This window comes from Tiliqua scincoides, chromosome 2 (genome assembly GCF_035046505.1).
Source record: "Tiliqua scincoides isolate rTilSci1 chromosome 2, rTilSci1.hap2, whole genome shotgun sequence".
Classification (NCBI taxonomy): Eukaryota; Metazoa; Chordata; class Lepidosauria; order Squamata; family Scincidae; genus Tiliqua; species Tiliqua scincoides.
Genome location: NC_089822.1, coordinates 187,770,432 through 187,781,078, shown reverse-complemented (window position 1 = coordinate 187,781,078; position 10,647 = coordinate 187,770,432). Strand labels below are relative to the sequence as shown.

The following is a 10,647-nucleotide window of genomic DNA, read 5'->3' as shown; positions in this document are numbered from 1 at the left end:
GTTGTGGAGGATGCAGTATATATATTGTTTTATAAGTTATGTTTTTGTGATTTTTTTTTCAAAATTAAGAGCATGGGAATAATAATAATAAAAAAAACCCCTCTTGAAACTTTTTCAGTCTTCCTTTCCAGTGATCTGAATGTCTAGATGCTCTAAACTAAAACTCCTTTGGAGGATATTGAAATTATTACCTTCACCATTGCAATCCTGTAGCAATGTGCATTATTTTGTTTTTTAAATTTCAGCTTGAACTGAGTCATGTATGTAAATATTGCCATAAGGCAGCTTCCTTTAAATGTATAGTGTTGTGTACATAAACTGAGAACAGTACTATTGTAACCTTGAACCTGAATGCAGTTCAGGCCCCCATGGATTTCACTGGGATTTACTTGCAAACAATTGGCTTAGCCTCTAAACACTTAGCATAAGCATTTCAATGAATTTGTTTCCAAGGATATGATCCTATTGCAACAATATTAAACAGACGTATTTGGAAGCAAACTCCAATGTAACCAGTGGGACTTTTATTTTCTGGTAAATAGGTAACAGTGAGATAGGAAGCTTTCAGATATACCAAGAACCTGGAATTTACAATTACAGGTTGAATATCCCTTATCAGGAGTGCTTGGAACAGGAAGTGTTCTGGATTTTGGATTATTTGCATAAACTTGAGATCTTGGGCCTGAGACCCATGTCAGCGCTCAAAAAAGTTCTGGATTTTGGAGTATTTTTATTTTTGGAATTCCAGATAAGGGCAATCAACCTATATAATTTGTCAGGATTTCCAGAAAAAGGGTATTTTGCTTCTGCACATACATACATGATACACACACAGTAAATTACACACTGAAAATATGACTTGTTTTGAAGTATTTATTCTTAATTTTTAGATCACATTCTACAAGTATTAAAGCAGTTTGCAAAAAATGGATGAGGACAAAAATCAAATAATTAATGCAATATCTATGAATATTAAAATTACAACCAATAAATAATTACAGAGGTGAGAAGCCCCTGCCAAATAAAAACATTTTGGTATCCACCTAAAAAAACACATGTATGTGGGAGGTATATGGATCTTTCTCATATATAAAGAGGCTAAAATCCACAATCATACTTAAAAAAAGACACAGCTAGTTTTAAGAGAGTAAAGCTAGAGAAAGGTATCCCATGAGTGCACACATTTTATCCATTTTTTTCATCATTCAATTCAAAGTAGCATATTTGGGATTTATGGTAGGTCATCAATTAGGGCCCACACCTATCTGCTACAGGAGCACCAGCACCAAACAGCTCCTACTGTATCCTGGATTTGAGCAGGCTGGAGGTCTTTTCAGACATTCGCCCCCTTACTCCGAGTAGAGCCCCAGCCTTTTGTAAATGAGGCTTTTTGGAGCTGCACCAGCTATTTAGCTGGCACAGATTCAAGAAGCCATATGTTGGGCTTTTGAGCCCAGGAAGGGGGATAAGGCAGAGGAGGCCTTTCCCACCCCCAATTCCATCCTCCCCATGCCCAGGAATGCCTCCCCACTATCACATTCCCCATGCCTCTGCACTGTGTGGTGCTCACCTTTTCTCCATTGGCAGCCAGGATCTGACTGCAGCATTGACAGGGTGGAATAGGCCTCCCCACTGGCACTGCTTACTCCCTGGGTGCTGCAAATGTGCTTTACAGAATGTTTGCAACACCCAGGGCTGATGCTGCAGGCACAGCGCTGGCACTTGGGCAGCGCTGGATTGGACCGCCCGCTCCATCAAGGTGGCTTTATAGTGTGTCCTTGGACTGTGCCCTGGGATCCACTGCTCTGGACTTTTGTCCCACTGTCATCGTCAGTCAAACAGAATTTTGAAAGACTAGAAGAACATGCAAAGCTTTACAAGAGTGAGTGAACATGCCATGAGTTGCCATCCCTTGCTTAAATCATCTTTAACTCACTGAAAGAATGTAATCAGTTTCCAGTATTAATATTCAGCAGGGACTTGTGGTGTGGGGACAGCAAATGTTACCCTGCACATGCCCAATCTCGTCTGATCTTGGAAGCTAAGCAGGGTCAGGCCTGGTTAGTACTTGGATGGGAGACCGCCTGGGAATACCGGGTGCTGTAGGCTTATACCATAGTCTTTCGAGACTGAAGGTTGCCAACCAGGTGAGGCAGAATTGCCCACTGAAGCTCTCCAAAAAGCAAGCACTCACAACCCACATACTCTGAACAGTAGCGGTGCCTTTCAGAGGATTCCAGTGGGGTAGTTCTGCCTCAATGCCACCACATTTCTGCCGTATGTCTATAGTCTCCCAACAGAGCACTGAAATAACTGCATGGTCAGTGGATTTTTAATGCATTACATTTCGCTCAGGTCTGTTTTCTTTTTCAGGCATTGATAAACTGCTAATTGTTATCTTGGAACACCCTCACAAATACCTGTTAATAGTGATGGCAGTCTTGGGGCACATTATATTCAGAATTATTGTAGTATAACACTTTTGGCCTGCTTTATCAGAGGCATGAAATTGTGTGGTCACTTGGAGATATACATGCATACGAATATGTGGGGAGATTTAAAAAGAAACACACAAATTGCACACACAATGGGGCCAGGAGGCCATGAAATTCAGGGATAACAAGATATGCAACCTTTGGATACAGATTCCAAGGGTAGAAAATCTAAGAATGACCAAGGCACAGTCATTGTAAACTCAGTTCATTATAGGATGTGAATTTAGCTCCAAATATATTAGTTTCATTTCATCCTTAACTATGAAAGCCATACAGAGAAGACAGACTGCACTGATGCTGTTGGTTAGGAAGGACAGTGCTATGTGTTGGAATAGGGATGAAAACCTGGTGACCAATATCTCAGTCCTAATGACACTTGGAAGTGAAAAACCCTGTTGAAATAAATTTTCTTTCCTGGTAAAAGGTGCACCCTTTTCAAATGGTGGAATATATGCCATTGTGAGGTTTCCCATATGAATATAAAGATCAAGAAGAGAGTGTAGCTCACTGGTGGGATGGTTGTAGTCCCAGTTTCAGTCCTCATCTCCAGGTAAGACAGGGAGAAACCTCTCTGTGCCTGGAAGAGCTGCTGCCATTCAATGTAGATAACACTGAGTTCTGCTGCCAAGTTCCCAGAGCAGTGATTCTCACACTTTTTAGCACCAGAACCCACTTTTCAGAATAGCAATCTGTCAGAACACACTGAAAATGATGACATTAACCTGGACGTTATGTCATGGCCGGAAGCGGCATAATCAGGCAGGCAAGTTTTTAACACCCTCCATATGACAAAATCAAATCTAATTAATTAAGTACATAAGTAAGTAAATGAAAAGTTCACAATATGTATAAACTAAGAGGAATCCTCCTAACCATCACAAGCAGTGACTGGTGTATTTTTTTTTTTAATTCCCCAAACATCCCAATGGCTGCAATCCTATCCACACTTACCAAGAAGTAAGCCCCATTGACTATCATTATTAAAAGCATATACATAGAGACCTGTTAAAAGTACAGAGCTGTAACATTTCCCCATATGTAATCAGATACCATAGTAGCATCAAGTCTAATATATAAAAAATTAAATACACTTTGAAATGAATGGGGACCCATCTGAAATTGGCTTGCGACCCACCTAGTGGGTCCTGACCCACAGTTTGAGAGGTACTTTCCTAGAGGATTTCATTGGAAGTCCCCATTGAAATTAAAGGGGCTTAACATACTTTCAGATCCATATATTTAGGCCTGGAGTATTTGTTTATATTATTTTGTTAAGAGGTTTTCTAACCTTCATCCTAATCCTAATCCTATGACATCCTAATCCTGTGGCAAGACTGTTCCACACCTTGATTTAAAGATTGTCACAAGAGATAATTGCAATAAACTATATGGAACAACTGGGTGTTTTGACTCATACATTTGAAGTAGCCACTTCAGCTATGTCCTGCCTAACCTCTGGAATTTGCAGTTTGCTTTCATGCAGGTATCATGCAGGTATCACGTGAACACCTCTGACATGCAGGTATCACGTGAACACCTCTGAAAATGGGTACCGCCCCATTTTCCATGCATACAGTATGTGTCACTAAGGTTCTAGGTTTTTTTTTAATCAGGTCCAGGAAGTCAATATAGATGGTTAACCCATGTGTGATATTACTGTAAAGTAATTACATTCATGCATTGGGATGGCTAAATGACATATTACTTGGTATTATTTGGTTCAACATCTTTTGGTCAAACAGCAGCCACACAAGAGGCATCAATATTGGGACTATGGCACTTATGGCGGGCTATTTAACTATTGGAGAACCAAGAGCACAGCCTCTGAGGAAGTTTTTAATATATAGATAGGCTCATATGACAGAAAGCAGTCCTTGAGGAATCCTAGACACAGATCATTTGGGGGTTTTCCAGTCAAAATCAGCACTTCGAACTGGCCCTGGAACACAGTGAGAAGCAACAAAGTTGTCTTCGCATCACCATCATATGTTGTACAGCCTGCCTTGTATGGCCTGTGTCAATCCACATGCAGGAGTCTACAATGTGGACCTACAATAATTCCCAAGAAATTCTAGGAAATATCCATGTAGAGTATATTAGAATAATTTTTAAGTCATTTCTGCCCAACGTTGCTTATACACAACAGGGACCAAATGTGTACCCCTGTGGGCCGGGCAAAAATGAATTAAACAGGAAAAGTCACTGCTTGGAAGATATTCAGGACAGGAGATCAGATGCAATATGCCTCTGAATGCCCTTTGAAGGGAAACAGCAGATGGAGGGGGGTCTGCCTTTATCTCCACCTTGTGGGTTTCCCAGGGACATCTGGTTGGCCACTGTGGGAAACAGGAGGCTGGACTAGTTGGACCTTTGGCCGGATCCAGCAGGACACCTTATGAGCAGGAATCCTTTTCTTCACTTGCCATTGCCCTCCTCCAGCTATCCCCTCGCCATGGCTTCGTTCCCTGTGCAGTTCTCATGGTTGTGGCCTTTGTACTCACAGGTATCTTTAGCATGCTGCACCCTTCTCTTCTTGCTTTCTGCTCACAGCAGGACACAGCCTGACTTGTGGGTATCCACTTAACAGTGTTCATGCCTGAACAGTGGAATCCTAGAAATGTCTGCTCAGAAGTAAGTTCCATTGGAATCAGTGGGGCTTATTCCCCAGTGGTGTAGCTAGACACCAGGAGCAGAGCTCAAAATGAAGTCACCTGACATCTCTCTCTCTCTCTCTCTCTCTCTCACACACACACACACACACACACACACAAAATTGCTCCTCAGCTTGTGGGGGCAACCGGGGTGGGAGGGGCCTAAGTTGCCACTGGCTGCTCCCTTGCTCTGTCACCTCCGCCCCCAGTTGCCCCACTAGAGCTGAGCCATAGTGAATCTGGGCTCAGTTAAGTCATGAGCAGATTACAATAGCGGTACTTTTGCCTCTGGAGAAAGACTGGAGCCGAAAGCGGAGAGCTGCTTGCCACCCCTTTGCTTCGCCACCCCGTCACCACCACTCCCCTCTGTCCAAGCTCTCTGTTGCCCTTGAGCCCAACATAAGGAAGCAAAGGAATGGCGAGCGGCTTGCAGCTCCAGTCTTCCTCCAGTCGGAAAAAAGCAAAAGAAGTAGTGCTTTTGCTGGAGCCAAAAGACTGGAGAGGAAAGGCATTCGCTGCCCTTGCTCCTGATTGCTTGGGTCAGCTATTGGGGGAGGGTCACACTGGCCACCACCATCTTGGCTGTGGGTGGCATGTCACTCCTCCTGATGTCCCGTGATGAGTGAATTCCCGGGGCAATTGCCCCCAGGTCTTCTGTTAGCAACGCCACTGCCAGCGAATGAGGACTGCAGCTGAAGGATTCTATTTTAGGACCATGGGAGAGACTTTTGGATGACCATTGAGTTCCTTCCTCTCTTATGTTTCTATGAGTAAAAGTAAACTCTATTTCAAAACAAAAAGAGATGTGGGAGAAAACATTGTAGCCAGGCTAACTGGCAGTATCAAGAAATGCATTAAGAGCAAGAAAGCCTCCTTTCAAAACAGCTCAGGAATTCAAATGAGCAACAATCAAAAAGAGCACACATTTTGGCATGTTAAGCCGAACACTATAACAACACAAGCCAAAAAGGAATTTGAGCAGCTACTAGCTAAAGACATTCTACACAAACAGCAATAATACAGGAGTGGGGTTTTGTTTTTTTGGTTTTTTAAAAATAAATTAGAGAGAGGAAGACTGCCAAGGAATCTCTGTAGTGTAGTCCTTGAGACCACCCAGGTGTGAGAGAGGTACTTAAGAAATCCTGCAACAGAAGAAAAGAGAAGGGAATGCTTTGTTTCTGTCTTCACAGAAGAGATGATACCTGCATCTAAACCATTCTTTCTGGTTGGTAGACCTGAATAATCATCACAAATTGCCCATAAAATGGTTTGAATTGCCCATAAAATGGGGTTTAGAACATTTTAGAAGAAGCAAGATAGGTTTTCCAGATTTAATTTTTGGGAAGTCAGATAAAAATGGACTCTGGTATTACATAAGGAGTAGCTAATGTAACAGCACTTTAAACAAAAAAATAAAAAGCATTCCAGATCCTGGAAGGAAGTAAACTTGAATTCCATGCCAGGCAAATTAGTACACATGGCCAAACATTTATCTGTATGGATAAAAGCTGCTGCACACTAGGAAAGAGGTTGATTTTTTAAAATAAGGTATAAAATCTTCCTAGATGTGTGGGGGTGGCTATAATTACACGCTAGTAAAGAAAATGCACTCTGCATATGTTCTGACGCAACCAACTTTATTAATTTTTTGCGCATGTTCTGTGTTTGTGCCCTGGTGTCAACCCACATTCTATCATTAAATCCTCAGGAGCCCTGAATCAAAGTTAGCCTTTGAATCAAAATTAGCAAAGTTGATCCAGGTAGGGAGTATTCTTGAGAAAGCCCTAGAAAGTCTCTTTTGGAAAGAAAAGTAAAAGAGTCGTGAGATCCTTTCATATATCTCAACTGCCTAAAAGGCAGCAGAGATAGATAGAGAAAAGACAGAACAGGACAATATTCGGAATAGATACATGCAACAGTTAGCAATGGGGACTTGTGCTAGTGTACTAAATTAAGACCCTAATCCTATCCTCCTCCACCAGCACCAATACAGTCCTGTCAAAAAGGTGTGCACTGCATCCAATGGTGGGGGGTTGACCCAAAGGCAAATGGGAGGTAAGTAAAAATAATTTTTACTTATCACTACATAAGCCCTGGGACTGCCTGTAGGACTACTCGGGTATACGCCACCTCTTTTGGTGGCATTTTTCTCAGGAGAGGAAAGAGACAGGAAGTTAAAGATGGAGGGGATGAGATCCGGTGTGCAGCATTGCTGCTTGATCCACCCCTTCCGCCTCCTTCCCACCTCTGGGTTCCCTTTGTTCCTGCCCAGTTACACACCTGGTCCTCCCTCTCCCTTCCCACTGATAGTCCATCCCTTACCAGTGCTGGGGGATCCAAACAGGCCACTGCCATGCAGCTGGCACCACTTGACATTTCAGGCAGTGGCCCAGTCACATGTCAGGCTGCGCTGCCAGAACACTAGTTCCAGCAGTGCAGCCTGATCATAGGATTGGGCTGTAATGGTCCGTTGTTACAGACAGTACATTACAGTATCTCCACCAACATTTCAGAGAATACAAACTTATTTTCAAAATTCAGTCTGAGACAGACAGTGAATTGCAATAGGGATGACACAGCTGTGGGAGAATGAGCAAGAAAATCGCAGCTTCAATTTGATGTGAATCGTGTGACATCTTTCAAATAACGCTTTAATTATAGGTAAAGAAAGGGTTAGGTTTGGGCAATGAATTACTTGCTGCTCCCTCGTATGTAAAAGGGAGACTCTACACAGTGGCTTCTTGTATTTTTTGGATTATTTGTGGCTTACTTTCTGAAGAAATTTTTCTGCAGATTCTTCGGCTACCAAAAAGGTAATTAGAAGGCTCTAAGCCAGAGAGAAAGACAGCATGATGCCATGAATATGTTGGGGGGGGGGGGGGTGGCCTTGAGCAAGTCACTATCAGTTTCAATTCTGCATAAAATTGATTTTTTTAAATTAAATATTTTATTTATTTATTACAGATAGGTAAGGAAAATGGGTTATACTTGGGGCTGGTACTACACAGGTTACACTTGAGGGTATTGGCCCTAGATTACAACTAGTGCATCATTCCAAAAAAAAAAAGGCAATCAAAACAACTGAAAAAAAACACAATAATCATCAATACAAAGGCTATCATATTTACCAGTATAAAAATTTATATTTATCAAAACACTCAATATTGTTTAACTAAAATTATCTATCCAGTCATAAAAAGGTTTCCAATATTTTCTTACTCTACCTAAATCTCTTTCTTTCATTCTTTCTGTTAAAACTTCCATTTCTGCTATTTCATAAATGATGTCTATTAAATTTTCTCTAGTTGGGACGTCTGTAGATTTCCATTTTTGCGCAAACAATATTCCTGCTGCTGTAGCAATATGTACAATAAGGTATTTCTTACATTGGTCTTTAATTTCTGATGTCACATATAGGATGAATATTTCTGGTTTGAATGGTAATACACAATTCAATATCTCTTGCAACAATTTATGTATCATTTTCCAGTATTTCTTTGCTTTTTCACATGTCCACCACATATGCTAAAAGGTTCCTTCAACCTCTTTACATTTCAAACACTTATTTGATGACCCAGAATACATTTTTGCTAATTTCTCTGGAGTTAGATACCATCTATAAAACATTTTATATAAATTCTCTTTAAAAGACACTGCTTTAGTTATCTTAATATTTATATTCCAAATTTACTTCCAGTCATCCATCGATATATTATATCCAAATTTTTTTACTCAGCACACCATTGCATCTTTAACTGTCTCATCCTCCATTCTTAACTCAAGGAGAAAATCGTACATTTTTTTTATATACTTCCCCTCATCAATCAAAAATATTTTATCAAAACTTATATCTTCTTCATAGAAACCTATTTTTTGGTCTTCTCGTAATCCTGTTCTTATTAGCATTTCGTTCCACCAGTTCAATTTTATTCTAACTCAGGCTTACTTAGGATCTCTCCTTTAATAGTCAGCAGATCGCTGTATGATTGATTTGGTCTTTTTTAATCCTTTGGTCATTAGTTCGGATTAGTTGCTATTTCAAGCGGTTTTATCCATCTGGATAATTTAGAGTATACAGTATCTTGTATTTTAACAGTTCCCATATCCAAATTAAAGATCTTCTTAAAATGTGTTGTCTAAAATATCCATGCTGTTTGACTTTATCACAAAACAGGAATGCGTGCCAGCCTATTTGTAGATCATGTGCTTCTAATATTAAAATTTTGGAATTTGGTATGAGTCCCCAATCTTTTATCCAGTTTAAGACTGCTGCTTGATAATATAACTCCCAGTCTGGTAATCCGAATCCTGCTCTTTTTTTATCCTCTTGAAGTAATTTCAGCCTTTCTCGGTTTTTTACCTTGCCAGACGAATTTTGTAGTAATTTTATTCATTTCTTCAAAAAAAAAGTTCTCTTCAAAATAATCGGAATAGTCTGGAATAAAAACATTAATTTTGGTAATATTTTCATTTTCAATAGAGCTATTCTTCCCATTAGGGATAGTCTGCATAAAATTGATTTTGATGTATGTTATCTTTATGCTCTTATCCATTTTGAGCATTTTATAAAAATTGGAAAGACAGGGTACAAATAAAAGACATCATTCACAGCCCAGTCCTATCTCCTGTTGGCCCAGAATTTGCAGCACTATCAATGGAGCATGTGCTGCATGCTGTGAGATGACAGGAGACCAGACAGCCCAGGACAGGTAAAGAACATTTTTACTTATCTCCCTGTGGACCATGTGGTCCCTGATGAGTCTCCTCAGACCTATGCCAGCTCTTTAGCTGGCGTATGTCTGAGGAGATTCAGGGGATGGGTCTGGGCCAGGAAGGGACAATAGGATCCAGCATGCAGGGCTGCTGCTGAAATCCTCCCCTTCCTGCCCCTGAACTGACCCCAGCCTGGCCAGCTTCCTGCCCCATTCCTCCCCCTCCCTCCCCCTGCCAATTGTGGAGGTTCTGCTTACTGGTGTCACCGATGCAACACCCAGGGCTTTGTGCTGGCACCAGTGGCCCACAGAACAGCAGAGCACTTCCCATGCCAATGGCCTGGGCTTCATGCTGTCAGATTGCAGGATCTCCCAGTATAAGGCCAGATAGAACTGGCCCATAAAAATCTTGTGGGGGAAATCACAAAAATGATTATTACCTACTCAGTGGCGTCACTAGGGTTCGTGTCACCCAGTGCGGGAGGCCAGCGCATCACCCCCCCTGCAGTGGGCGGGGCAACATTCTAGGTGGTGGGCATGGTGATCTACCATCACCCTGCCCCCACTGGTTTTTTGGCTGTACCTTTTGTTAGAATAAAGCTATTTCAACGTAGTTTGTTTCATCCCATTCTGCATGAAATTACATATTGATTGATATACCGCATGATGGTATTATTCCTCCAAACTCTGATTTTAGTGATTTTGGTCAAATGTGGTGTCACCTCCCCCCAGGGTGTCAACTTACTAACACCTTATTGGAGCAGTTCATCTTATTGAACATCTCCAACA

General features: G+C 41.3%; 1 pseudogene; it reads left to right on the top strand.

The window, feature by feature from the left end:
* The first annotated feature begins 1,989 nt into the window (after nucleotides 1–1,989).
* Nucleotides 1,990–2,109, top strand: LOC136643028 (5S ribosomal RNA; annotated as a pseudogene).
* The last annotated feature ends 8,538 nt before the right edge of the window (nucleotides 2,110–10,647 follow it).